At 42.4% G+C, this 26,751-nt stretch overlaps 1 protein-coding gene across 7 annotated transcripts in view; it reads right to left on the minus strand.

Moving 5' to 3' along the window:
* Positions 1 to 26,751, minus strand: part of RERE (arginine-glutamic acid dipeptide repeats) — a 243,916-nt gene that overhangs the window by 168,280 nt on the left and 48,885 nt on the right. The window contains exon 1 of one of the 7 annotated variants that reach the window (XM_075191663.1): positions 21,623 to 21,745. The exons of 4 other annotated variants lie outside the window; for them this stretch is intronic. The gene's annotated coding sequence lies outside the window, so the exon portion shown is untranslated. Of the gene's footprint in view, positions 1 to 618; positions 699 to 6,733; positions 6,866 to 21,622; positions 21,746 to 26,751 lie in introns of those variants that run through there. 2 more of the 7 variants (XM_075191662.1, XM_075191665.1) reach the window with 2 other exon arrangements.

The following is a 26,751-nucleotide window of genomic DNA, read 5'->3' on the forward strand; positions in this document are numbered from 1 at the left end:
AGTTATAGATTTTTTTTGCCATTATAACTGATCGTGTAAACAAAAAACATTATAAAATATTCAATATTTATAGTCCAAATGTCACAGATTGGTAATCCAGTCATTTGCTCACTGCGTTACTAAGGCCAGCGTACTCTACAGAAGAAAAGCATTCAATATGTAAGCACAATAGAATGTTGTAATTACCTCTTTATCCTCTACTTAAACCTCAGGCATAAGGGATTATCTTTTTATAAATAAATTCGATAAAGTCAATTTCCTCCTTCTGCTGTACAGATGAACTCCACTGGTAGAAAAGTACTTCTACACTTTTCCCTTGCTTAGTAGTTGAACTAAACTTGGAAATATACTATGAATAAGTTCCTTGAATGCTAGAGCAGCTCTGAATAATCAGAACATTTCGGTAGAAGTTGTTGACTGCATGCTGCCGGGTGCAGAATTTCTGATTCGTGTGAAAATCAGTTCCACATCATCAGTCACTGACTTTAACTAAGAAAACAGCCCTTTCAGCAGAAACATATATTTAAGCAGATGTTTGAGGTGGGAAAAAGGGAGTGGGTTACCTTTCATTACCTGTGCCCTGTACTTATGAAACAAATGTTAAATGCAGTTTCTCACCTGTCTGACATACATGCGGTTTCTGTAGTAGTAACTGGAGACTGGCTGCAGGTAACGAAAGTGTAGATTCTTTCCTATTAGGTAACGGAACACCTGTGCGTACGTGTTTCCCTGTCACACTGCACTAAAGAATCTGTAAGCCAATCAAAGTGAATATGTGAGCCGTGTGCAACCAATCACACGGCCCCTTACAGAAATAAACAGCGCTTCCAAATTTGAAACTTCCCTCTGACAAAGACCGGCAGAATCACAAAATCAACAATCGTATTTAAAGAGCTGTGCAGCTTAGGATTATTAAATATATACATCCATTTTTTTTTGCAATAAAACATTATATCAGAAAGACAATTCAGAATGCCATGTGCAGAAGCACTACTCCCAACAGAACCCTGCAGCCTCCCAACAGAACCCAGCAGCCTCCCAACAGAACCCAGCAGCCTCCCAACAGAACCCTGCAGCCTCCCAACAGAACCCTGCAGCCTCCCAACAGAACCCTGCAGCCTCCCAACAGAACCCTGCAGCCTCCCAACAGAACCCTGCAGCCTCCCAACAGAACCCTGCAGCCTCCCAACAGAACCCTGCAGCCTCCCAACAGAACCCTGCAGCCTCCCAACAGAACCCTGCAGCCTCCCAACAGAACCCTGCAGCCTCCCAACAGAACCCTGCAGCCTCCCAACAGAACCCTGCAGCCTCCCAACAGAATCGTATAGTAACCTTACAACAGGATAATATCCTTGTATAGTAACAGCTTGCCAGATAAACTGTGTCGCTCAAGCATGTCCCTTCTGACCTTCATGAAACTACTCTTGGGCGTTCGCTCACTGCCAGTCCTGATTTAAAACAAGGTGTGACGGGACCACAAAGATAAATTGTATGCAGTAGCCAGGGCCAGTGGTTCACATCGCTTTAGCTTTTTTTTTTTGTCTAAAAAGAGCAAGCATACATATTAAGCAGTCTTCTCAAGAAATGATGACCTCTGCCAAGTCTATAATAACAGTGTTACTAGAAGAGAAAACACCAATATATAAAAAGGACAAAATGGTATGTATTACGGGACCGTAAAAAAGAAAAAAGTATCTAACAGTCAAACATACGTCCAGGCTTTCATTACAGAACCCGGAGATGATTCTGTATATACTTCACTTGTGAAGTATAAACGACTGAATATTAGGAGTCACATAAAAAGGTCAGTGACAAGGTGTCGGAAATCTGTGTGATGGACCATGTTTAGCCCCTTAATGCCGTGTCCCATCATGTGTTTTAATAAAAGGAAGGTGGAGATAACACTGAGCTGTGTGTAATACCTGCACAATATCTACATTCTAAAGCTCTATATAAATTCTACCACCAGAAGAAGTGGCAATAATGTAATAATATACAGTGAAATGTGTCAAAATCAGCCCACACATAGTGGGGGCACTGCCCTTATAATTTATACCTTGCAGCCGATACATTAGACGAGTGGGGGAAAGGAGAGCAAGAAGAGTATTTGCTGGGAGGCAGATCAGGCAGAAGAGCAGTGTGTAATATGACAAAGTGTTTTATATGGATGAATGAGCAGACATTCTGCACTCAGCGGAATGCTAAGGATGCTTTACCTCATGTACCATCCACCAACTTAACATACAGATAGGGACCAGTTCTAGCTGTTAAGCCCACAGGGGTGGTAAACACAAGTCTACGTTTTGCAGAGGTTCCAATTTTTAAAGTTAAGAACAAAACAAAATTTAATTTCAAGATGCGTAACAAACAGATCAGTTATATCTCATTCAGTTACTGGCCACCAAATACTTGTATACAGCATACAAATCAGGACTAACATTAAAAGCCCAATTTGCTTAATTGTGCACAGTACAGGAGAATGTAGTATTAATATAATAATGTCACATTATTATAACGTCCCTTTTTTAGTATGATAATATCACTGACATTATCTCTGAGAGCTATGAGTAAATTCAGGGGTCGCCTCTAATACCTCTCTGCATGCACTATCATTTCTGGTCGCTTCAGGACTTGACCTGGCTCCAAGTGACATCATGCCCCAAAGGTGCCACATATGCTCCGCACCACTAAGCCATGCCACTAATGACATCATGCCCCAAAGGTGCCACACATGCTCCTCGCCACTAGGCCATGCCGCTAGTGACATTATGCCCCAAAGGTGCCCCACATGCTCCTTGCCACTATGCCATGCCGCTAGTGACATTATGCCCCAAAGGTGCCACACATGCTCCTCGCCACTATGCCATGCCGCTAGTGACATTATGCCCCAAAGGTGCCACACATGCTCCTCACCACTAGGCCATGCCGCTAGTGACATTATGCCCCAAAGGTGCCACACATGCTCCTCACCACTAGGCCATGCCGCTAGTGACATTATGCCCCAAAGGTGCCACACATGCTCCTCGCCACTATGCCATGCCGCTAGTGACATTATGCCCCAAAGGTGCCCCACATGCTCCTCGCCACTATGCCATGCCGCTAGTGACATTATGCCCCAAAGGTGCCACACATGCTCCTCGCCACTATGCCATGCCGCTAGTGACATTATGCCCCAAAGGTGCCACACATGCTCCTCGCCACTAGGCCATGCCGCTAGTGACATTATGCCCCAAAGGTGCCCCACATGCTCCTCGCCACTAGGCCATGCCGCTAGTGACATTATGCCCCAAAGGTGCCCCACATGCTCCTCGCCACTATGCCATGCCGCTAGTGACATTATGCCCCAAAGGTGCCACACATGCTCCTCGCCACTATGCCATGCCGCTAGTGACATTATGCCCCAAAGGTGCCACACATGCTCCTCACCACTAGGCCATGCCGCTAGTGACATTATGCCCCAAAGGTGCCACACATGCTCCTCGCCACTATGCCATGCCGCTAGTGACATTATGCCCCAAAGGTGCCACACATGCTCCTCGCCACTATGCCATGCCGCTAGTGACATTATGCCCCAAAGGTGCCACACATGCTTCTCGCCACTAGGCCACACCGCTAGTGACATCATGCCCCAAAGGTGCCACACATGCTCCTCGCCACTAGGCCACACCGCTAGTGACATCATACCCCAAAGACACCACACTCGCTCCTCGCCACTAGGTCAATCACCCTAAGTTACTGTGTTGACAGGAGAGCTGTAAGAAAATATACTACGGTACAAACTAAGTAAAGTCCTACATCAAGAATATGGCACACTTTCATCCTTTAATATTTACATTAGCGAAACAATACTGGAAACAATATAATGTTAGAGACCCTTTAATGCCTACAATGTACAAGACCCATCAGATTCTGCACATCAAGGTCATCCCATTTTTTTTGTTTTGTTTTTTGCTTTTTACAAAAAGAAACAATTTGAGTGCATTATCTGTGCTTTACAGTGATGCATTTACCACCACAACACTGCAGCACTTTCCAGTCCCTACCCTGGGGTCCTCTGTGCTAGGGACCCTCCCCCTTCCACTGGAAAACGCTCAGTACACATCTTCCCATTTACCTCCCTTCTCCACACCCTCCCACTGAAGTCATTCCAAGTAAAAAGACAGAGGCACCATATAAAATTTCATGCAGTGCCCACATTTCAAAAGGTCTACATGCAGCAAAGTACAACTGGGAAAATGTGTTAGAGCCAGTAAAACTGAAGGCACTATAAATGACGAATAGCTTCCTTGTCTCTCCGAGAGCTGAAGGCTGCCATCACCCGACAGTCAGCAAACAGAGACTAGAGAGCTTTTGTACCCGATTAACCTGCACATAGCCATGGATAGCAATGCAGGCATTACATGGAGGCAGCCATTTTGTGGACTGAACCAATACATCTAAATAAAGTGCAGCCAATTAAATCACTAGGAACCAGTGCCCCATGATTATTATTGGTTAAGGCTCATGAATATTTCTGAGGAGGGGCCTTAGTGACATTACTGGTTCTCTCTACTAAGTATCGTCTCAACCCACAGAATGACCGTATTTACAGAGTGTAACATACAAGTCCTGCCAGCAGAGCTGTGGAGAAAGGTATGAGACAGCACGGTGGCTCAGTGGTTAGCACTTCTGCCTCACAGCACTCACAGCACTGGGGTCATGAGTTCAATTCCCGACCAAGGCCTTATCTGTGTGGAGTTTGTATGTTCTCCCTGTGTTTGCGTGAGTTTCCTCCGGGTGCTCCGGTTTCCTCCCACACTCCAAAAACATACTGGTAGGTTAACTGGGTGCTATCAAAATTGACCCTAGTCTCTCTCTCTGTCATCTGTGTATATTAGGGAATTTAGACTGTAAGCTCTAATGGGGCAGGGACTAATGTGAATGAGTTCTCTGTACAGCGCTGCGGAATCAGTGGCGCTATATAAATAAATGGTGATGATGATGATTAACCTGGAGCTACAGAAGCCAGAGACCGTAGTGTTATCTTGCTGGAGGAGGACGTGGATGCTTTAACTGGTCTATCTGTACTCAGTACTGAAAACAAAGACTGTTTCTCCACGTTTTAGAAACAATGAAATGGATGCATTAATCTAGTTCCTTAGCCTTCCTCCACTTAAGGGTAATAACATTGCAAATGGAAAATATGATCCCAAGCACAGCAAGCTGAGGTATGTTTAAACTACTATAATGCAAAGCATGCTCAGTATCACGAATGCAGGGATATTATTGCCAAATGTTTCCTGCACAATCCCTCTGGTAACACCCTCCTCTTTTTCTACACTGAGCGGCAGCAGGACGGACAGTAACCTGTACCAAGGAACGCACTTGCTACATCACACAAAAAAATAAAAAAAGCTCAGGTGTTCGTGGGATTAAAAGCACAAAGCTGGGCAAAATCAGTTAAAAGACACCGAAAGAAAAAAGGAAAGCCAAAGCCAGCACACACGCACATAGCCGGGACACGTGTGGTTATTCTTGGAGCGAAGGGTTGCCTCAGAAGCAGGAAGTCTGAAACAGATTTTAAAAATAACCACATCTTTTGAAGTGAACTCAAAACGGTGTCCTGTCACAGGATTATGCTGATAAAAAAGCAGTAACCTCACTTCAGCTTAAAAGGAACAACAAATACAGGCACACATACCTACAATTGAGGTGAAACACAGTAATAAAACAATACTGGGTATGAACACACACAGGAAGTGTGAAGTCCCTGCTCGCAAGCTTACAATCTATAGATATATACATACTATATCTATGTGACCATCCAGCGTGTATATTTCCAACAAGTCATGTCAGGAGGTCTAAAATCTTCTATTTTAGTTAATAAACCAAACACAAGCCAAGCACTGTAAAAGTAGCAATCTACAGGAGTGAAAGATATCAAATATGTATGTTCTCCCCGTGTTTGCGTAGGTTTCCTCTGGGTGCTCCGGTTTCCTCCCACACTCCAAAAAAACATACTGGTAGGTTAATAGGCTGCTAACAAATTGACCCTAGTCTGTGTGTCTGTGTATGTTAGGGAATTTAGACTGTAAGCCCCAATGGGGCAGGGACTGATGTGAGTGAGTTCTCTGTACAGCGCTTTGGAATTAGTGGCGCTATATAAATAAATGGTGATGATGATAATATGATATTACACTTCTGTCATAAACCTTTAAATTCTGCCAACCACATATCTTTTTATCACCTTCTACAAATAAGTCTCAGAATTGTGGAGGGACAGGGCAGGAGGGGTAGTTTTACAGTGACGCATACAAAAATTAAAAAAAATTAAGTTTATTGCCAACGACAAATGTCCCTAGAGGTTTGGTAGCATCAGAGAGCTTACGCTTCCTATACCAGATGACGACTGAGTGACCACTGTCAATACCGATCACCCAACCTTGTGTATAGCTACCACCCCATGGGCCAAATGCTGCTGTAATTAATCTTCTCTATTTCCAGCATTAATTACTATGAACATAGCCCAACAGAACAACCTTCTCATTTTGAGAGGTCATTTCCTATATTAATTTTGGAAGCATCCACATCAGTTTGACTGCTTAGTGCTCTACTAAAAGTGGACTACAAATCTATTCTCATTATGCCAACAAGACAAATAGTAACCTGCATTGCACTGCAGACAAGATAACAGACTCTGAACACACAACAATCTGTGATGTCTTTCATACATTTATTACACCAATATATTTACCTGCATGGAGACCCTTTACTTATTGCTCTCTGTAGAATGTGCCTTATCTCTGCTTAAGTGATTACCCTCTGTGATCTTATTCAGGGTAGTTTCCAAGGAAATGGCAAATGTAAGTTTACTGCACAAATACGCCACCTAGTGGAACGTGGGATACAAGACAAATGTAACATCAGGTTATCAGGGGGGGAAAAAAAAAAAATTATATCCAAACTATGTATTTTTGCTAGAACATCTATTAAACATTATCTTAGTCCAAGAAAAAATGGCACCAGTTCCCACTCTGCTAAACCTTTAAACAAAATGCAAAGCAGTTCCACATTTATTAGAAAAGATATAAAACAAGAGAATATATAAAAAATTCTTTGATCACTTACTTGCACATAAGATGCATCCTAATCACTACATTTTAAGGTTATAATATGGAGATATTATATATACACAGCTAGAAAATGTACTCCACATGTACATTTTAGATGCACATTAAAAGACCAACGACTGGCTTTTCTCTCTGCTACAACACAAGGACGCTTTAGTTTACACAATACAGCCACAAAACGGTTCATGGTAAAACCATTTAGGAATAAGAGCAAGAACCATTCAAAATCTCAGGGCTTTAATAAATAAATAAAAAAATAATAATAAAAAAAAAATAACCTATTAGACTTTGCCCGCAAACACCTAATCTTAGACTTCGTAGTATTGACAGCCAAACTCTTGAATTTTAATGGCGTTGTTTCATCAATAAAAATGTTCATGTATGCACCACAAGTCCATTAATAAACCATTAGGCCAGCCAATGAAAAACGGACACCCATGTGTTGTTGGGTTTTTTTTCTTGTTCTCCGACGCGAATTTGTAAGCTTAGTACGTGTCAGCAAAAATGTAAATCATAGGATTAAGGTCCTAAAACTTGGATTTCTAAAATGGAAAAAAAAAAAAAAATTGCAGCGTTTTATTAGGTGGCAATGGAATAAATACTGGAAGAGTTTCTGCAGCTTGTCGTGTGATGAAGGTCAGGACAATCATTCTGACAGGCGTGGGGCTTCCACCAGGACAAATAAACCTTGAACTGATATATGCCGTACACAAGAGGATAACATTATCCAAAATCAATTTTCTAAAGCAGGAAAGAGAAGGCGGGAAGAAAGGAAGGGAGGGGTGTAGTCAATAAAACAAATCAGGCGGCAATAGCCACTGCATCTGTTTAGCTCAGATGTACTGTGATACAGGGTAGTTTGAGCGCGCAAAGTCTGTTAACTATTCTGCTGCTGGCAAACAAGAGGGATGAAGCTTAAAGGGGAGTAGAAGGACTGAAACATTATATATTACAGGAGGTGGACATTGCTCGTCAGTGTGCCAGCAATTTGATCAGCTGACTCTGTTCCACAGACAGTCGTGACAACTGTAAGAACCCACTAGGCACTATGTCTGAATAATATATAGGTGTAGCTGTAATCCAGCAATAAGAGCACCAGAGCAGGGGCACAGGTCATTCTGGTAACAGGGATTGCGCAATTTAAAAATCCACCGCCACAATAGGCGGCGCAATACTCCACCGCCACAATAGGCGGCGCAATACTCCACCGCCACAATAGGCGGCGCAATACTCCACCGCCACAATAGGCGGCGCAATACTCCACCGCCACAATAGGCGGCGCAATACTCCACCGCCACAATAGGCGGCGCAATACTCCACCGCCACAATAGGCGGCGCAATACTCCACCGCCACAATAGGCGGCGCAATACTCCACCGCCACAATAGGCGGCGCAATACTCCACCGCCACAATAGGCGGCGCAATACTCCACCGCCACAATAGGCGGCGCAATACTCCACCGCCACAATAGGCGGCGCAATACTCCACCGCCACAATAGGCGGCGCAATACTCCACCGCCACAATAGGCGGCGCAATACTCCACCGCCACAATAGGCGGCGCAATACTCCACCGCCACAATAGGCGGCGCAATACTCCACCGCCACAATAGGCGGCGCAATACTCCACCGCCACAATAGGCGGCGCAATACTCCACCGCCACAATAGGCGGCGCAATACTCCACCGCCACAATAGGCGGCGCAATACTCTATTTAAAAAGGACCACTATACTGAAAATACAAATATAAAAACACTTTAATTCCAGTGAGGGTATGGGAATATTTATATATTGGACATTGTGGATAATGGCGGCCACACATGTTGTGGCATCGGGCATTTGGCCCACAACTACCCCCAAGGCCAACACCGACTTGGGCAAATGTGATAGGATTATCAGACATGCTGGTGGAAGATGACAAGAGGTCGGACAGTGCCCGAGGCCATTTTCCCTACCGCAATAACAGGCTTTACTGGAGCCAGTACATATCTCCAGCTGCTCAACCTGAATGCTGGATCTTGTCCAAAAAATTAAACATCTTAATGTTTAATACAGTCAGTAGCAGCATTGTCTATATACAAGCACCTTAGGTTTAATCAGTCCATAAGGATCAGAGGGAAAGAGCTACCTAGGAGTACTATATTATATACAAATAGCACCGCCTCTCAGTCAATGACTAATACCGCCATCTACTGGCGGTGCGAGGGAAATGATTATTTACACACCGCCAGCATATTTCTTCAACATTGGTGCTTAATGCATTAAGCAGTGAAAAGGATTTTAGTTCTGGGTGTCTGCACACCACAAACAAAACAAGTTTTAAACATACAGGAAATGTAAAGGGAAAGACCATCCATGCAAATGTCTCAGGACAGGAACGTTTCCAAACTACAAGCAGCGTACAATACATGGGAATTCAGAATTCTGACACCTATCTTTGGAAATGAAGTCCCTCAGCGCTCCCTGTCTGATTCACACAGTCATTTACTTCCTGTGTGTATTACAAGATAAACATTTAATCATTGTTTCTGTAGGCATGGTGGCGTTACACATTCCGATTCTCGGCAACGTTTGTGTGTATTTAGGCAAAGTACACAATACGTGCTTTAAGACTACAACATCAAGATGAAGCAATATACAGTGTAACACAAACATAAGTGTTAATAGGGCGTTGCCACCATGGATCCACCAGAACAGCTGTAACGCACTTCGGCAGAGATTTTATAGATGTCTGGAACTCTACTATAGGAGAAATTCCACCTGCTGCTGCTTTGTTAGTGCTGGGGGAAAACACAATCTGAGACAGCAAGAGTCTCATTTATATTTTCTCTAAACCAAGGTCTCCTTCACACATTTCTATGCCAATCCCTCCTTTTCCACTATTCCTTTAGATCCATCGACAAACTAAGCAGTTTTTTTTTTGTTGTTTTTTTTAACAATGGCTCTTCCCAAATATTTCCTAACTATTACACTTCACTCTGTTATTTAAGAGTTTCTCCATCCAAGGATGCCAAAATACGATGCATAGTGGAATGGAACTAACTGAAGAACCACACTAAGGTGAAAGAAGACACATTTCCATATAATTTGTAGCCCTCATTTACTCAATTGATTTATTTTGATTGTTACCTGTACAGTTACCCCCACACTGGACAAATAAGTTATTTAGGAATCTGTAAACCTAAGAGGTAATTGATCTTTTAAAAGAGTTAGACAGTTATGGGATGCCCTAAGATCTATAGAAATAATCACATCAAGTCAACGCGCTAACATACAATGAACAGACATAGGGGCAACCAGACTCCAGGGGGTAAATGCATTAAGCAATGTGTGTGAAAAAGTAAAGATGTTGCTTATAGCAACCAATCAGATTCTGTCATTTTGTAGAATGTACTAAATCATTTTTAACCCATTTGGGGTAATTTACCCCAGTTCCCTGACCACTGAAATTCCTGGGGGTAATGCTGCCGATTCACATGCTGTCAGTTGGATTGTAGACCCCTTTAAATGTGAAACTGCTGTTGTACCAGAAGAGCCTCAAGGGTTGGCAGAGGCATTTCTTAAGCTTCGAAGCAATAATAAAGCACGTTTTGCATTTGAAAACAAAACAGATCTGTCATACTTTTGGATGTCAACAGCTGCAAAGGCATTGAAAATTGCACATGAGGAGGCAGTCAAAAAGTTGCTGCCTTTTGCAACAACCTACCTTTGCGAACAAGGATTTTCCATTCTAACGAACATAAAAACAAAGCAGAGAAATCGATTGGACGCATCAAAATTAGAGATGGGCGGGTCCGGTTCTCCGAGAACCGAACCCACCCGAACTTTGGGTATCCGAGTACCGAGCTGAGCAGCTCGGTACTCTCCCGCCCATTCCGAATCCAAATCGAGGCCGAACGTCATTGTGACGTCGTCGGATCTCGGGACTCGGTTCTCGCGATACTTCAACTTTATAAATACACGCCTCCACAGCAATCCATCGCCATTTGACAGAGGGAGAGAGCAGGGTGTAGTCATAGGCTAATTAGAGCAGGGACAGAGAATACCATATTGTTCTTGCAATTGCTCTAACCAAAATCGCTAGTGCAGAGAGGAGGATAGAGGTTTATTATTTTTTCTTCATATTTGGCACTCCCCAGCGCTTTTGGGGTGTCCCCCATAATTGTGCATTAATATTTCTGGCTGTCAAAAGTCATATCTGTCAGCAGTATCTACTAAATAATTTGTAGCACACCTCAGTGTTTTTGGGGTGTCCTCCCTAATTGTGCATTAATATTTCTGGCTGTCAAAAGTCATATCTGTCAGCAGTATCTACTCAATAATTTTTAGCACACCTCAGTGTTTTTGGGGTGTCCTCCCTAATTGTGCATTAATATTTCTGGCTGTCAAAAGTCATATCTGTCAGCAGTATCTACTCAATAATTTGTAGCACACCTCAGTGTTTTTGGGGTGTCCTCCCTAATTGTGCATTAATATTTCTGGCTGTCAAAAGTCATATCTGTCAGCAGTATCTACTCAATAATTTTTAGCACTCCTCAGTGTTTTTGGGGTGTCCTCCCTAATTGTGCATTAATATTTCTGGCTGTCAAAAGTCATATCTGTCAGCAGTATCTACTCAATAATTTTTAGCACTCCTCAGTGTTTTTGGGGTGTCCTCCCTAATTGTGCATTAATATTTCTGGCTGTCAAAAGTCATATCTGTCAGCAGTATCTACTCAATAATTTTTAGCACTCCTCAGTGTTTTTGGGGTGTCCTCCCTAATTGTGCATTAATATTTCTGGCTGTCAAAAGTCATATCTGTCAGCAGTATCTACTCAATAATTTTTAGCACTCCTCAGTGTTTTTGGGGTGTCCTCCCTAATTGTGCATTAATATTTCTGGCTGTCAAAAGTCATATCTGTCAGCAGTATCTACTCAATAATTTTTAGCACTCCTCAGTGTTTTTGGGGTGTCCTCCCTAATTGTGCATTAATATTTCTGGCTGTCAAAAGTCATATCTGTCAGCAGTATCTACTCAATAATTTTTAGCACTCCTCAGTGTTTTTGGGGTGTCCTCCCTAATTGTGCATTAATATTTCTGGCTGTCAAAAGTCATATCTGTCAGCAGTATCTACTCAATAATTTTTAGCACTCCTCAGTGTTTTTGGGGTGTCCTCCCTAATTGTGCATTAATATTTCTGGCTGTCAAAAGTCATATCTGTCAGCAGTATCTACTCAATAATTTTTAGCACTCCTCAGTGTTTTTGGGGTGTCCTCCCTAATTGTGCATTAATATTTCTGGCTGTCAAAAGTCATATCTGTCAGCAGTATCTACTCAATAATTTTTAGCACTCCTCAGTGTTTTTGGGGTGTCCTCCCTAATTGTGCATTAATATTTCTGGCTGTCAAAAGTCATATCTGTCAGCAGTATCTACTCAATAATTTTTAGCACTCCTCAGTGTTTTTGGGGTGTCCTCCCTAATTGTGCATTAATATTTCTGGCTGTCAAAAGTCATATCTGTCAGCAGTATCTACTCAATAATTTTTAGCACTCCTCAGTGTTTTTGGGGTGTCCTCCCTAATTGTGCATTAATATTTCTGGCTGTCAAAAGTCATATCTGTCAGCAGTATCTACTCAATAATTTTTAGCACTCCTCAGTGTTTTTGGGGTGTCCTCCCTAATTGTGCATTAATATTTCTGGCTGTCAAAAGTCATATCTGTCAGCAGTATCTACTCAATAATTTTTAGCACTCCCCAGTGGTTTGCGCTCAGAATGGATTCAAAGCAGTCCACATATGATCTAAATGAGCAACCAGGTTCTGTCACCAGTCCTGATGTTAGTGTTCCCAGTACGTCATCTGGCCAAGGCGATGTCAAACAACAGAGTGTTTTCAAATTAGTGCAAAAAACAAAAACCAAAAAAAAATTTACTGTATTGAAGCGAAAAAGAAGTGTAACTGAGCAAAAGTTAAGTGACGATAAAAAAAAAATTGCAAGCATGCCATTCTACACACGCAGTGGCAAAGAGAGAATGAGGCCTTCACCTTTGGCTATTAGTGGCAGATCCCAAAAAGTTACCCAGGCTACAATTGGTGCACAACTACTGTTACGCGTCAAAGCTGAGCTGCAAGATACCAGTGAGGCATTACAGGAGAATATTTGCTCTGATTCACAAATGACAACAATCCCTGTGGAGAGTCCATCCAACAGTGGGATGTCTAATCGTGAGCATTCTGCTGATGTGTGCCTTAATAGCCCGAGTGTAGCCGGTGATACCCAAATTGAGGATGCCACTTTGGAAGTAGAAGAGGATGAGGGGGAGATTTGTGTAGGCGACGAGGGCGCTAATGAGGATGTTGATGAGGATGAGGTTGTTTGTGTAAGTCCTGCACCAGTGGCAGCAGTTCTGGCACGTGACAAGAAAAAGGCCATTGTCATGCCTGGGCATAAAACAAAAAAATCCACTTCTTATGTGTGGAATTATTTCTACCCAAATCCAGACAACAATTGTATAGCCATTTGTAGTGTATGTGAAGCCACAGTCAGTCGAGGGAGGGACCTTAACCATCTTGGAACCTCGTCTATGTTACGCCATTTAACGAGAGTTCATGGCAAAGTGTTGGGAAAAGCTGAAAGTTCTTCCCAAAAGAATACAAGCACTCCCTCATCAGCTAAGACCCTCCGCTCACCGACATACCGACGGCTACAAAATACACCCACCACACCATCCTCATCAATATCCTCAGTAGCGCTCGGAGTTAGCCCGGCATCCCACTTAAGGCTGGATGACTCCGGCACTATTATTGATTCCTCTGAAGAAAGCGTTAGTCCTGCTGCTGCTGTTGCTGCTGCTGGGGGTGAATCGTCATCCCAGAGGCAGGTGAATAAAATGAGCAGTCCTACATTTCAGCAATTAACTGTGAAACAATCATTTGCGAGGGGAAGCAAATATGACAGCAGTCACCCAGTCGCCAAGCGAATCACAGACGCCATGGCTGCAATGTTAGTGTTAGATCTGCGTCCAATCTCCACAATAAACGCAGCTGGTTTTTCACAGTTAATTGAGGTTTTGTGTCCGCGTTACAGAATTCCATCGCGACACCATTTCTCCCGTAAAGCTATTCCACAACTATACCAAAAAGTGTGTAAAAATGTAGAGATTGCGCTGAAAAATGCCATTCTGCCCACTGTTCACTTAACCACAGATATGTGGACAAGTGGAAGTGGCCAAACCAAAGACTATATGACTGTGACAGCCCACTGGGTTGGTCATTCACCTTCACCAGCAGGAACAGCAGCAGCATGTACACCACTACGTAACATTTGTCACAGGCAGGCCACTCTTTGTATCACCGGCTTCACTAACAGGCATACGGCTGACAATTTGTTACGCAAACTGAGAGATGTGATTGATGCATGGCTTATACCACTCGGACTCTCCCCAGGGTATGTCATTTCAGATAACGCCAACAATATAGTGCGAGCATTACAGCTGGGTGATTTCCAACATATTCCCTGTTTTGCTCACACCATCAACTTGGTGGTGCAGAGCTTCCTACGAAATAACCGTGAGGTGCAGGAGATGCTTTCGGTGGCCCGTAAAATTTCAGGCCATTTCAGGCATTCAGCCACAGCATGTAGGAGATTACAGCAGCTCCAAGAGCAGTTTAACTTGCCCTGCCACCAACTTAAGCAAGAGGTGGTAACTCGGTGGAATTCCACCCTGTACATGCTTCAGAGGATGGAGGAACAGCGCAAAGCCATCCAAGCATATTGCACAAGTCATGACATTGGGAAAGGAGGGGGGATGTATTTCACTCTTGCACAGTGGGGAATCCTTTCAGTGCTGTGCAAGGTGCTGAAACCATTTGAAGTTGTGACATGTGAGGTCAGTGCAGACTCTGCTAGTTTGAGCCAAGTCATTCCTTTAATTAGACTATTGGAAAAGCAGCTTGAGAAAATGAAGGAGGAGCTGAAAGCAAGCAATTCAGCAAAGTATGTTGGCCTTGTCGATCAAGTACTTAATTCGCTTCACAATGATCCTCGAGTTATTAAGATCTTGAACTCGGATCAGTACGTTTTGGCCACTGTGCTTGATCCAAGGTTTAAAACCTACATTGAGTCTTTACTTGTAAATGAGCGAGATGTGAACTTTTGCAAGGAGCTATTGCTCAGCAAGTTGGCCGCTGAACTGGGCCTCGGCTTGACGACGTGTCCTCCTTCACTTTCTCAAGCTGTTGCTCGTAAAAAATTAAATTTCCAAAAAAGAAGCAGGGAAGACACAGGGGGCAGACGAGAACAATTTAACATCTGGGCTGGTTTGAAGGATTTTTCAAAAAAATGTGTCACTTTGCCCATAACTCCATCCAATATGAGTATAAACATGCAAAGGATGGTGGAGGATTACTTTCAAGAGGTAGTTGATATGGAAATGTCAGACAGTCCCTTTCCTTACTGGGAAGAAAAGCAGGCCATTTGGAAACCCATGTACAAACTTGCTTTGCAATACCTAAGCTGCCCACCCTCCAGTGTGTACTCTGAACGAGTGTTCAGCACAGCAGGGAACTTAGTCAGTGATCGCCGTAGAAGGTTACTTCCCAAAAATGTGGAGAAAATGATGTTTATAAAAATGAACTACATCTTCCACGAGGAAGGCCTTCACCATCCAAGACATCCAAGCACTGACTGTTCTCTAATGGCGGATTCAAGCGGCGATGAATTGATAGTCTGTGATGATGACGTACACACTGATGAGGGTGAGGATGAAGCTGAAGATGATGCCGATAACATCTTTTTAAAACTTTCTATGTAAGTGTAGGGTGCAATCTACCCCCAAAGAGGAAAGGGACTTGTGGCATTTCCATATCACATACCATCTTGAAAGGCTGCTGTTAGGGCAATTTATCCTTAAGGGTAGGGTGTCATAGACAGAGTGACCCTAAACTGGCTTTGTCCATTTTTCATAATATTGTACAGTCTATAATGGCTGAATTTTTTAGTATTTTATACAAGTGGAGGGGGGCCTAGAGAGACAGAAACCAAACTGGCTTTCTCCATGTCAATTAATATTGTACAGTCTATAATGGCTGAATTTTTTGGTATTTTATACAAGTGGAGGGGGGCCTAGAGAGACAGAGTGACCCCAAACTGTCTTTCTCCATGTCAATTAATATTGTACAGTCTATAATGGCTGAATTTTTTAGTATTTTATACAAGTGGAGGGGGGCCTAGAGAGACAGAAACCAAACTGGCTTTCTCCATGTCAATTAATATTGTACAGTCTATAATGGCTGAATTTTTTGGTATTTTATACAAGTGGAGGGGGGCCTAGAGAGACAGAGTGACCCCAAACTGTCTTTCTCCATGTCAATTAATATTGTACAGTCTATAATGGCTGAATTTTTTAGTATTTTATACAAGTGGAGGGGGGCCTAGAGAGACAGAAACCAAACTGGCTTTCTCCATGTCAATTAATATTGTACAGTCTATAATGGCTGAATTTTTTGGTATTTTATACAAGTGGAGGGGGGCCTAGAGAGACAGAGTGACCCCAAACTGTCTTTCTCCATGTCAATTAATATTGTACAGTCTATAATGGCTGAATTTTTTAGTATTTTATACAAGTGGAGGGGGGCCTAGAGAGACAGAAACCAAACTGGCTTTCTCCATGTCAATTAATATTGTACAGTCTATAATGGCTGAATATTTTGGTATTTTATACAAGTGGAGGGGGGCCTTGAGAGACAGAAACCAAACTGGCTTTTTCCATTTCTTTACATATTTAACTATAAGTGTAGGGTGTAATATACATTCAAAGACAATGGCTGCATTGCCAATATGCATAGATGGAGAGGAAGACAATCTGTTTTGTGTGTAGAATAGGCCTACCAACGAAGAATTAAACTGTTTTTTTGGATGATTTATTACCTCAACAATTAGATTACTTGTCTCTAAAACAGTTGGAGCACTAAATTGGGTTAATTTAGGCCCAAAAACATGGATTTTCCCAAAAAATAGCAAAACAAAACCAAACAAAACCAAAACCAAAACCAAAACACGCAATGGCGGTTTTGCAAAACCAAAACCAAAACCAAAACACGACGGTAATCCAGATCCAAAACCGAATCCAAAACCAAAACACGGGGGTCAGTGACCATCTCTAATCAAAATGCAACATCATTTCTCCAAAACCTGAAGTTTTGAAGTTGAAGCTTTCAAAGAAATTTTGAATAGATTCAATAAAATTTTGAATTGCAATAATAATATATGATTTCCTTCCTTTCAAATCAAGGGGGTAACGTCGGCGTATCTAAATATATTTGGGGTAAAAGGTAAAAAAGTTCCCTGCCCCCTGTACTAAATAAATGATAAATAGAACCTGATTGGTTGCTATAGGGAACGTATCCACTTTTTTAAACCCGCAGCTTGATAAAGTTACACCCAAGAGTTTGTCCAACCCCATGATAAAAATACAGAGCTAAAACATGCTAAATTGTTTTTATTTTTATTTTCAGCCACAAAGATTTCATGTGTCTGAATTAAATATTTTTTTTTTGGTTCAGCAAAATCTAAATAGTTCAGGTTTTATTTTACAACATAGAAAAAGTGAGGGGGGGGGGGGGGACATCTGAGGATTCTAGTCATACGTACAGGAGTCACATCTACGATCACGCAAGTATGCTGCACAGAAATATATGGAGAGCTACAAGGCAGGAAGACACACCTGTAATAGTAATGTCACTTATAGTTTAAAGTATGGTATTACATTATTCTGTACAGATCTTAAAACTATATCTACATTTTCTAACAAGGGATCAGGTGCTATTTGTTGTGGATTTCAACACGCTATACTGCCGACGACCTATAATTACAATGTCTCTCTAGGTAATAATTCATACGGAGGAGAAATATTTGTTGGACGTTACCCAAAATGCTCAGCCACAGCATGCAGAGCAAGTGCAACACACAAGTTTACAAATTCCATTCCCTAATGCTATAAACGTGGCTCAGAACTTGCCACTGAGCTTCCTAATCATGTGGCTTCTGTACAAAGAAGTTTGACAGTTATACTGTGGAAAGGTTAATTTACAAAACCCATGCAACAGTTACATTCAGAAATCAGAATACAATACTGTTATTTGTTCCCCAAATATATAAGACGGCAGTACTTTAGATCAGCACTGTGCCCTACCTCTAACAATCATCTTCTCAAAAATATAAAACCGTTACAGATTTATGAAGGCAGAGGGAAATTACAAGGTGGCACCGAGGAGTGCCACTGCATCAAGCACTGGTTTTTGAAGGTCTACTGAAATACCATGCGAGTTCAGCTGCTGGACCCAGACGGTCGTCATCTCTGTTCCTCCTTTGATGACCGCAGCAGCCACCACAACTTCTGTGAAGAGGGGCAAAAAACGTGTCCTGGCTCTGTGTCCAACAAAAATACTGGGCACACAGCTACTCCATTCTGGCCAATGACCACAGGAGTGCCCGGTCTGCTTCTACCTTCCACAGAAGCAGAAGAGGAAGGAGGATCAGTTGAGATAAACGGTGAAAGTGTCACCAATGAACTTTATTATTGTGGCTGGTAATGCTTCCTCTTTACAGAAACCACATACACTTTGCCCAGCATCAGCTACAACTGTTATTACACAACCCTATCTATTGTTCCTGAGACTGTAAACCAAGTAGGACAAGGCCACCTTTCTCTTCTGTTTCATATCATTATATGTTACCTATTCCCTACAACGTACAGCGGATAGCTGATTCTATCTTATATGCCTACGGGTTCTGGTATGGGAGAAGGCTGCGCAGCTCTGCTCCTGTAGTAGGAAATGATGATTAATATTACGTCAATGGATCAGCTAAGCTCTGTCAGAAAGTATTTGGGATTAAACCGGCAAAAGAAGAAGAAGAAAAAAAAACTTGTTAAAGGAAACGGGGGTGTTTGCAACCTCCATCTCTATTATAAAACCTTGTCACTGAGTGACAGATCTCTAGAGGATGTCAAGCACACCATTATACAGTCAAACCACATCTGCTATAAATGACATTTTAATGGTTATTGTTGAAAGAAAAAAAAATTGCTGCCATAGTCACCCACGCAAGCCTTTGTTTACCTTGGAAGATATGCAGAATATACAGTCGCTCATTTATAAACCCCCAATGGACACTCAGAAGGTTAATGCATCATCCTCCACCTCGTGTGTGTTTATATATCAAGCAGCTCCCACCCAGCCATTCTCCATGTAACTGTGTTTATCACATTTCCACCTCCTTCCTACTGACCCTCCTCCACTCTCGGGGCCGCTAGCAGTCTCAGACTCCCTTGAGTGAGATAGCTCATACTTACTGCATCATCTTGTGTGTTTGTCTTCACTCACACTTACAGTAAAACAAGGATTAGATTTTGTAGTTGGGCACACTGAAGCCCAAACATGTGTGGGTAAATATGGCTCTCAGAATGTATCCATCGCCTACACGCAAGCAGCCAATCGCTGAGAACGCAGCCAGCCTATCAATTCACAGGAAATAAGTGATGACATCACTAGTGTTTGAGGCACTTGTTTGCCCTTTTGCCCCACAATCCCATTCATGTATTGGGGTCATCCTTTGATATCATATTTTGCCAACCGGTTTTCTAATTAATCAGGGTGTCACCGTTATAGAACAGACACCCAGGTCCTAATGCTAGTATTCTATAGTCAACAGAGTTTTTCCTTCCTCCTGGAAAATGACTTGTTCAGCCACTAAGACGACTGTGGCACTGATATTACCAGGATGAAGATCCATGTGTTTTATCACTGTTACTTCAGTAGACTACCTTACAGGTCATTGCTCATGAAGCTCATTGAATTTAAAGCTCACCCCAAAACGCATATAAAAGTTTACATACACATGGACACAAACACAACAGTCGCCGAAAGAGTAGGGAATTTCACCTTCTTTAGAAAGGGAATTCAAAAGCTGCCCGGCCTACTATGTACTGTAATAGTGCTCACAGGCCCTAAAAATCATTCCCATAGAAGTCCATTATATATTAGCTGGTGTTAATTGTGAGCACTGAGAGCAATGTCAAAATTGGCATGATGCAAGTTCTTGTCAAAGATTATTATTATAGATTACATTTTCCAGGCCTTATTAAAGTGTTAAAATCACCTGGTTAAAAAGCATGTTTAACGTCTGTATGTAATAAGGCAGCTATATTATACCGGTTCACTGGACCCCAAAGCACTCTGGGACATTTATTTACTATAAGCTACAATGGTGTGGAAGCCCTTCCTTTATACTCCTTATTCTCACTAGTGTTTCTAATCACCACATTTAGGATTCATTTTTAAAAGGCACACATATGGCATATGTTTTCATGCATTGTACCCCATTTCCCTAAAGCATATGTACAAACAAGCCCTAAAGGACTATTTGGATTAAAAAATGGAGAGGAAAACAAAAAAAGACGGTTAGACTAATCACTCTTGCATGCCATGTTTTCAGTTAAAGCTTTTCCTACTTCAACCTCAATAGCTTTTCACTTGGCTGCAAATTACAGATGGCGTGTTATCAGCAGTTGATTGTGTTGTCTATAGCTCAGTGTCTGCAGCAATCCTCCAGTCAAAGGAACAAAAGATATTACTAGGCGGGACTGAATGCTGTATAAGACTGGGTACACACTACTGGTTTTTCATTCGATTATCGTGTCAATCACACGACAAATGACGGATAGGTCAGATATTGCATTAGTGTGTACGCGCCCACGATCATGTTTTAATCGTACCAAAGCACATGGTATTGTTTCATTTGATTTTGTAACTGGACTAAAAAAAAATCACTATAAACGATGTCGGGAAAGGGAAAAGTATGTATGCACTCACAACCAGCAGTGTAGGCAGATCTCTATAGAGTGTACAGAGTCACGATCTTTTCTGCAGATGGTAATGACAGATAAGGAGCACAAATTTGAAGGTAAATAGTGTAGGAGTGTACATAGGAATCGGCATGCTGATCGGGACTTTCAGTCGTTGGTAAAGTCGTTAATGTTATCGTATTGGGAGAAATATTTTGTAGTGTACCTAAGCGAAAGGCTCTTGTTGAAAACACAGAGGACCTGAATGCAGATTCTAAAATCATTTTCTTAAAAAGCTATTTCCAAAGGCACATTCGAAATCATTCGGTTAAAAGTCTGTATAGTGTATTTAAACAGGACCACAAAAATATGTATTAGCAGAGATTATGGTGGAAGAAGCAAAGGAAACATAAGAACAGTACAGTCCAGAAAGTATGCACATTCAAAGCTTTTTACTAAAGCAGACTATGCAATCAAACAAGAAAATATTACTTTGTACATCCATCTACCTCATCAGAATTCACAAAATCAAAGTTAACCACTAAATTATTTTACTTGGCACAGAACCGGAGTTGCCTACAGAGGTAAAATAAATAAATAAATGCAAAATGATGTGCTCACTTTGTGATCTACTAAATGAAAACAAAAACCTTAAGTGGATAAAAAGAAATAATTTAGGATGTGTACTTACACATAAGCATGTCTGGGATTCTGCTTTGGTACCAGTGGTTCAGTTTTGTATGTCTTTTTAATTACAATAAAGTTGACAAAAAAGTATAGTAGTTCATGGAAACATCACTTCTATTAAATCAGAAACTCCTACAAAAGATTAAAAAAAAATGTGTTCAGACAAACTGCACACTAAGCTGTCCTACTCTAGTAAATAGGGGAACCCTCTCTAACCCTTACCTGAATCATATAGGGATCATTGTACTACAGTGCCCGGCATTTATTACAATACGTTCTAAGGAGCTCTACGTAAGACTGCCCTGGTTTCAGGTGGAGGGTCTGGTCACACACTCCCCTCCCTTCTTCATATGCTGCACAGGGAGAACCAACAACAATAAGGAGTTGTCCTAAAAAAAAGCAAAAAGATCATGGCAACCTGAGCAATATGACCGGTCAATCAATCACCATCCCCCCCTCCCCAATTACAGTGTCTAATGCAACAACTTCTGATGTCACTACATAAACTGGGGGATGGGGAGGATTTTTTATATATCATCTTGGTAGATGTCTGTCAGATTCTTATCAGACACAGTTTAATGCACTAATGAAATAAACCGGCATGAGCCAAACGTGACAGACATAACATCCCCCCTCTCTCCAGGCTAAGAGCCCGATAATGCTCAGAGACAACTGAAAGAGTTTATCCTCTACAAAATAATCAGCAGGAGCAATTTGTATTACTGCTTGAATGTTTATGTCAAAGTACACTTCTGAGCAGAAAATCTAGACATGTGTGGTGCTGACTGGGTCGTATTGATGAGGAGACCAGTACTTTATATTTCGGTTTGGATGCACACTTTACATTACAAATTTAGTACCTGAAACAGGAAGTATTTGCTCCACAGTCGCCTCTAGTTCCAATGTGGAATAAGCTAAAATGATGTCACACACAAAGCAAAAGCAGACCTCAAGGCTTAGTTGCACTTAGAGCGGCGCTTCCCAAAGCGTGCGCCGTGGCTCCCAGAGGTGCCGCGGCACTGTGACAGGGGTGCCGTGGCAGGAGGAGGGGAAAAAAAACCCAAAAAAAAAACAAAAAAAAAAAAACTTACCAATCCAGAGGCGCCCGGGACCCAGGTTCCTCCTCCCTCCTCACTTAATGTCGGCCTTGACGTCATCACGCCCGACATTCAGTGACAAGTGGCAGGGGAGAGGATGCTGGGTCCCAGGCACCGCCGAGTTGGTAAGACAGAAGAAAAAAGACAGAAGAAATAGAAGAAACAGAGGGCACAGAGTGCGTGGAGAGGAAGGAGGGCACAGAGTGCGTGGAGAGGAAGGAGGGCACAGACTGCGTGGAGAGGAAGGAGGGCACAGACTGCGTGGAGAGGAAGGAGGGCACAGACTGCGTGGAGAGGAAGGAGGGCACAGACTGCGTGGAGAGGAAGGAGGGCACAGACTGCGTGGAGAGGAAGGAGGGCACAGACTGCGTGGAGAGGAAGGAGGGCACAGACTGCGTGGAGAGGAAGGAGGGCACAGACTGCGTGGAGAGGAAGGAGGGCACAGTGCGAGTTAGCCGTAAATTATTCTCTGACAGAAATATCATTGGAAAAATATATATATATTATATATTTCTCTTGGATTTATGTGTAGTATTTTTGCATACAACTAAATAAGTATTTCTGTCCTGACCTAAATACTTATCACGTTTTTTTTGACCCAACGGGACTGCTCGGTAATTATTTTGCTGGGGTGCCTTGAAAAGGGAGACTCTAAGGGTGCCGCGAACTGCAAAAGTTTGGGAACCACTGACTTAGAGTGTACTTGTCACCTACACTGTGGAGGCAGACATCTTGTGGGCTGAACCTGTATGCTAGAGACTGCAGCCTATTAACGCACTAGGAACTAGTGACCTCACTAATGCCTGAGACACTACAGCTCACTATATTCAAGTCTAAGCAGCTGCCTCCGCTGTGTGCACCGGTCTCTAAACGGATGGGAAAAATCCAAAGCACAAAATATTTTCACTAGAAAAAAAAACCATCAGGAGGTAACAAAAAAACCAAACACGTTGAGAGCTTGCATTCATGTCTAAAATGTGGCCCATTAAAGCCACTAATTTATTCTACGTTTATTAGGCCACCATAGTCTTCAGCATGTATAAATATGCAGCTGTGTGCGTGTTCAATTATTTCCATGCTTGGTTTTCCAACTGCAATGTTAAACCGAACGTCTCTTCATTAACTGTAGTTTCAAGCAATACAATTTGCATGAATTTACATATTTCACTTTTTTCTTCAAGTTCCACAAACTGACAAACACAGAGATCGTATCAGCTGGGAGGGAACCATACTTTCTACTATCCATTTCCAAAGGAGGCTTAAAGCTGTATAGCCATTAAATATCTTAAGCTACTTAATAATTATCAATAAAAAATGCCAACAAAGTAATTGAGAATGAAGACTAAATTAGCAACTGCAGCAGGATCAATATTGTCATCGCTCATGATTAAGCAGAACAGAGACTCACAGAGACTTCTAATGAGTCTTTAATGATTACAAAAACCGGTAAGAGAAGGTTAATCCATATAAGGAACAGTGATCCCCACTTCTCACTCCTACCTGTAAGGCATTGCATTGGTTTCATAGGCTATGGCTAGATACAGTCATACTTACTGCATTCCAGTTGGTACTTCTGGGAGTACCAACCATTCATTCTAAAAGCCAGGTCTACGCAAACTTCAAAGAAATACCGGACATTTACACCTCCTACATTGCTCTTATGATACAAGACTGTCCTAACAAAAAGATGGTACAAAATAAAGTGCTCCTGCTACTTACACTAACACTCAGCCTATCATGTCACAATGAACGAATTGCTGCGGAACGGGGAATTTTGTGACTCTGTAAGAGGTCAGATGTTCCTAGTGACCAGTAGTCCACATTCTCATGTCTAATGTTGTCCTAATGGCACACAATGTGTATAGCCCAAATAGTAGTGGGTGACTGGTCCCAATGCTGTACAGAAAATCTGTGTCTTTGCGAACAAATCATTGAAATGAAAAAAAAAAAAAAAAAAAAATCAAAAAATATGTACAGGAACACTTCTACAAGTAACAAATATCAAGTGTTCTATATAAAAAAAACAAAAAAACATAATTTACTGTTACCATCATAAGAGATAATTTTCTTTGATTACAATAAACAATTCTGTTCAGTGCACCAAAAACTAGGATGTAAGCAAACCACCCACACTACTCAAAACTCGTGTTAAACCAATTGGGAAAATAGTTGCAGTGCTAATATCCTACAACATGCCGACATGAGAGATACAAGCGGATTCCTCAGGAAAGAAGCACAAGAAATCCCACCAATACTCAGAAGTGGCCAGAAAAATGAATCCAAAAGTGAGCTCTAGTCCTGTAACATAGAACATTTTAAGATTTTTGCTGTCATCTACTAATTAGTGTCCTTTGTTCCCATCTATGGAGGAATTGTTTCACTATTTTTTGCCACTTACGACAAGTCACGGCCAATCATTGAAGACTTGCTGATTATTAGCCCTAATCAATAAAATCTCATTGTTCTCCTGGATTGGTGGGATTTCTTGAGGAATCCGTGCACGTGGTACTAGTCTATAACCGACAGAGTATATAGACAAAAAAATTCTGATTACTATAACAATAAGGATTAAATCCAGATTTACAGTAAAAAAAAGACAGGGATAATTCCAAGGATACTGCCACCCAGATTACTAGAAATTGTGAACATAACGCAAGCCGGCACTTCACTTTTACATCACATAACAGAGAGACATTGAGATTTCTGAATTAAAAGCAGCAATGGCAAGACCCGGCAACTAGACAATTTAATATAAGGGTTAGGATTAGGGTTAGGCATTGGCTCCAGCCATTGCCGCTTTAAATACAGAAATCTCAATGTCGTTCTATTATGTGACGAGAAAGTGAAGTGTCGCCATTCACTCTGTTCGCAAGTTCTAGCTCTCTAGATGCCAACGTCGTTGGAAATATCCTCTGTATGTTTTAATGTAAGTCTGCATTTAGTTCATGTCGCTGCTATAGTCATAGGAATATTTTTTGCCTGTATACTCTGTCGGTAATAGACTCATGGGAATACCGTACCCCACCCGTGCCTCTGACCTGCCTGCTGTACGTTATTAGCACTGCTACTGTCTCAGTGCTGTACATTGTCTATTTTTATATTAAAAATGTTCATTAAATGGTAAAACATATTTCAAGCAATAAAGCAGATTCCAGCACACACACACTACGAAAACGCTGCCTGATGTGTAATTAAATACAGACATAAGAAATGTTTAATGCCCTCCAGAAATGCATGTCATTTCTAATCTCTTAAATTAGAAGAAAAGTGGCATAATGTGTTATTAAGCTTCCTGCCAGCCAGCGCTCTCATCAGCTGGTCAAGACGACGAGCCTGAGGTGCGAACAACAAAGGTTTTAAAGGAATGAAAGGACGGAGTCTATTTCTCATACCAACCAAGTCACAGCAATTCAAATATATGCACATAAATAACAATGTGTGTATTTGTAACAAGTGTACTTGTTTCTCTCTCACACTGGAAGCAGCCATGTTATGGGCTTGACAAATATTCATGAGGGTACATGCCATACAGCATTGGTGGGCACCAGTGGTTCGCCGAGTCTCCACCTGCTGCAGCCCTCCCCCCGCCAGAGCCTCCACCTGCTGCAGCCCTCCCCCGCCAGAGCCTCCACCTGCTGCAGCCCTCCCCCGCCAGAACCTCCACCTGCTGCAGCCCTCCCCCGCCAGAACCTCCACCTGCTGCAGCCCTCCCCCCGCCAGAGCCTCCACCTGCTGCAGCCCTCCCCGCCAGATCCTCCACCTGCTGCAGCCCTCCCCCCGCCAGAGCCTCCACCTGCTGCAGCCCTCCCCCGCCAGAGCCTCCACCTGCTGCAGCCCTCCCCCCGCAAGAGCCTCCACCTGCTGCAGCCCTCCCCCCGCCAGAGCCTCCACCTGCTGCAGCCCTCCCCCCGCCAGAGCCTCCACCTGCTGCAGCCCTCCCCCAGCCAGAGCCTCCACCTGCTGCAGCCCTCCCCCAGCCAGAGCCTCCACCTGCTGCAGCCCTCCCCCAGCCAGATCCTCCACCTGCTGCAGCCCT

The sequence above is a fragment of the Mixophyes fleayi genome, chromosome 11 (assembly GCF_038048845.1).
Source record: "Mixophyes fleayi isolate aMixFle1 chromosome 11, aMixFle1.hap1, whole genome shotgun sequence".
NCBI lineage: Eukaryota > Metazoa > Chordata > Amphibia > Anura > Limnodynastidae > Mixophyes > Mixophyes fleayi.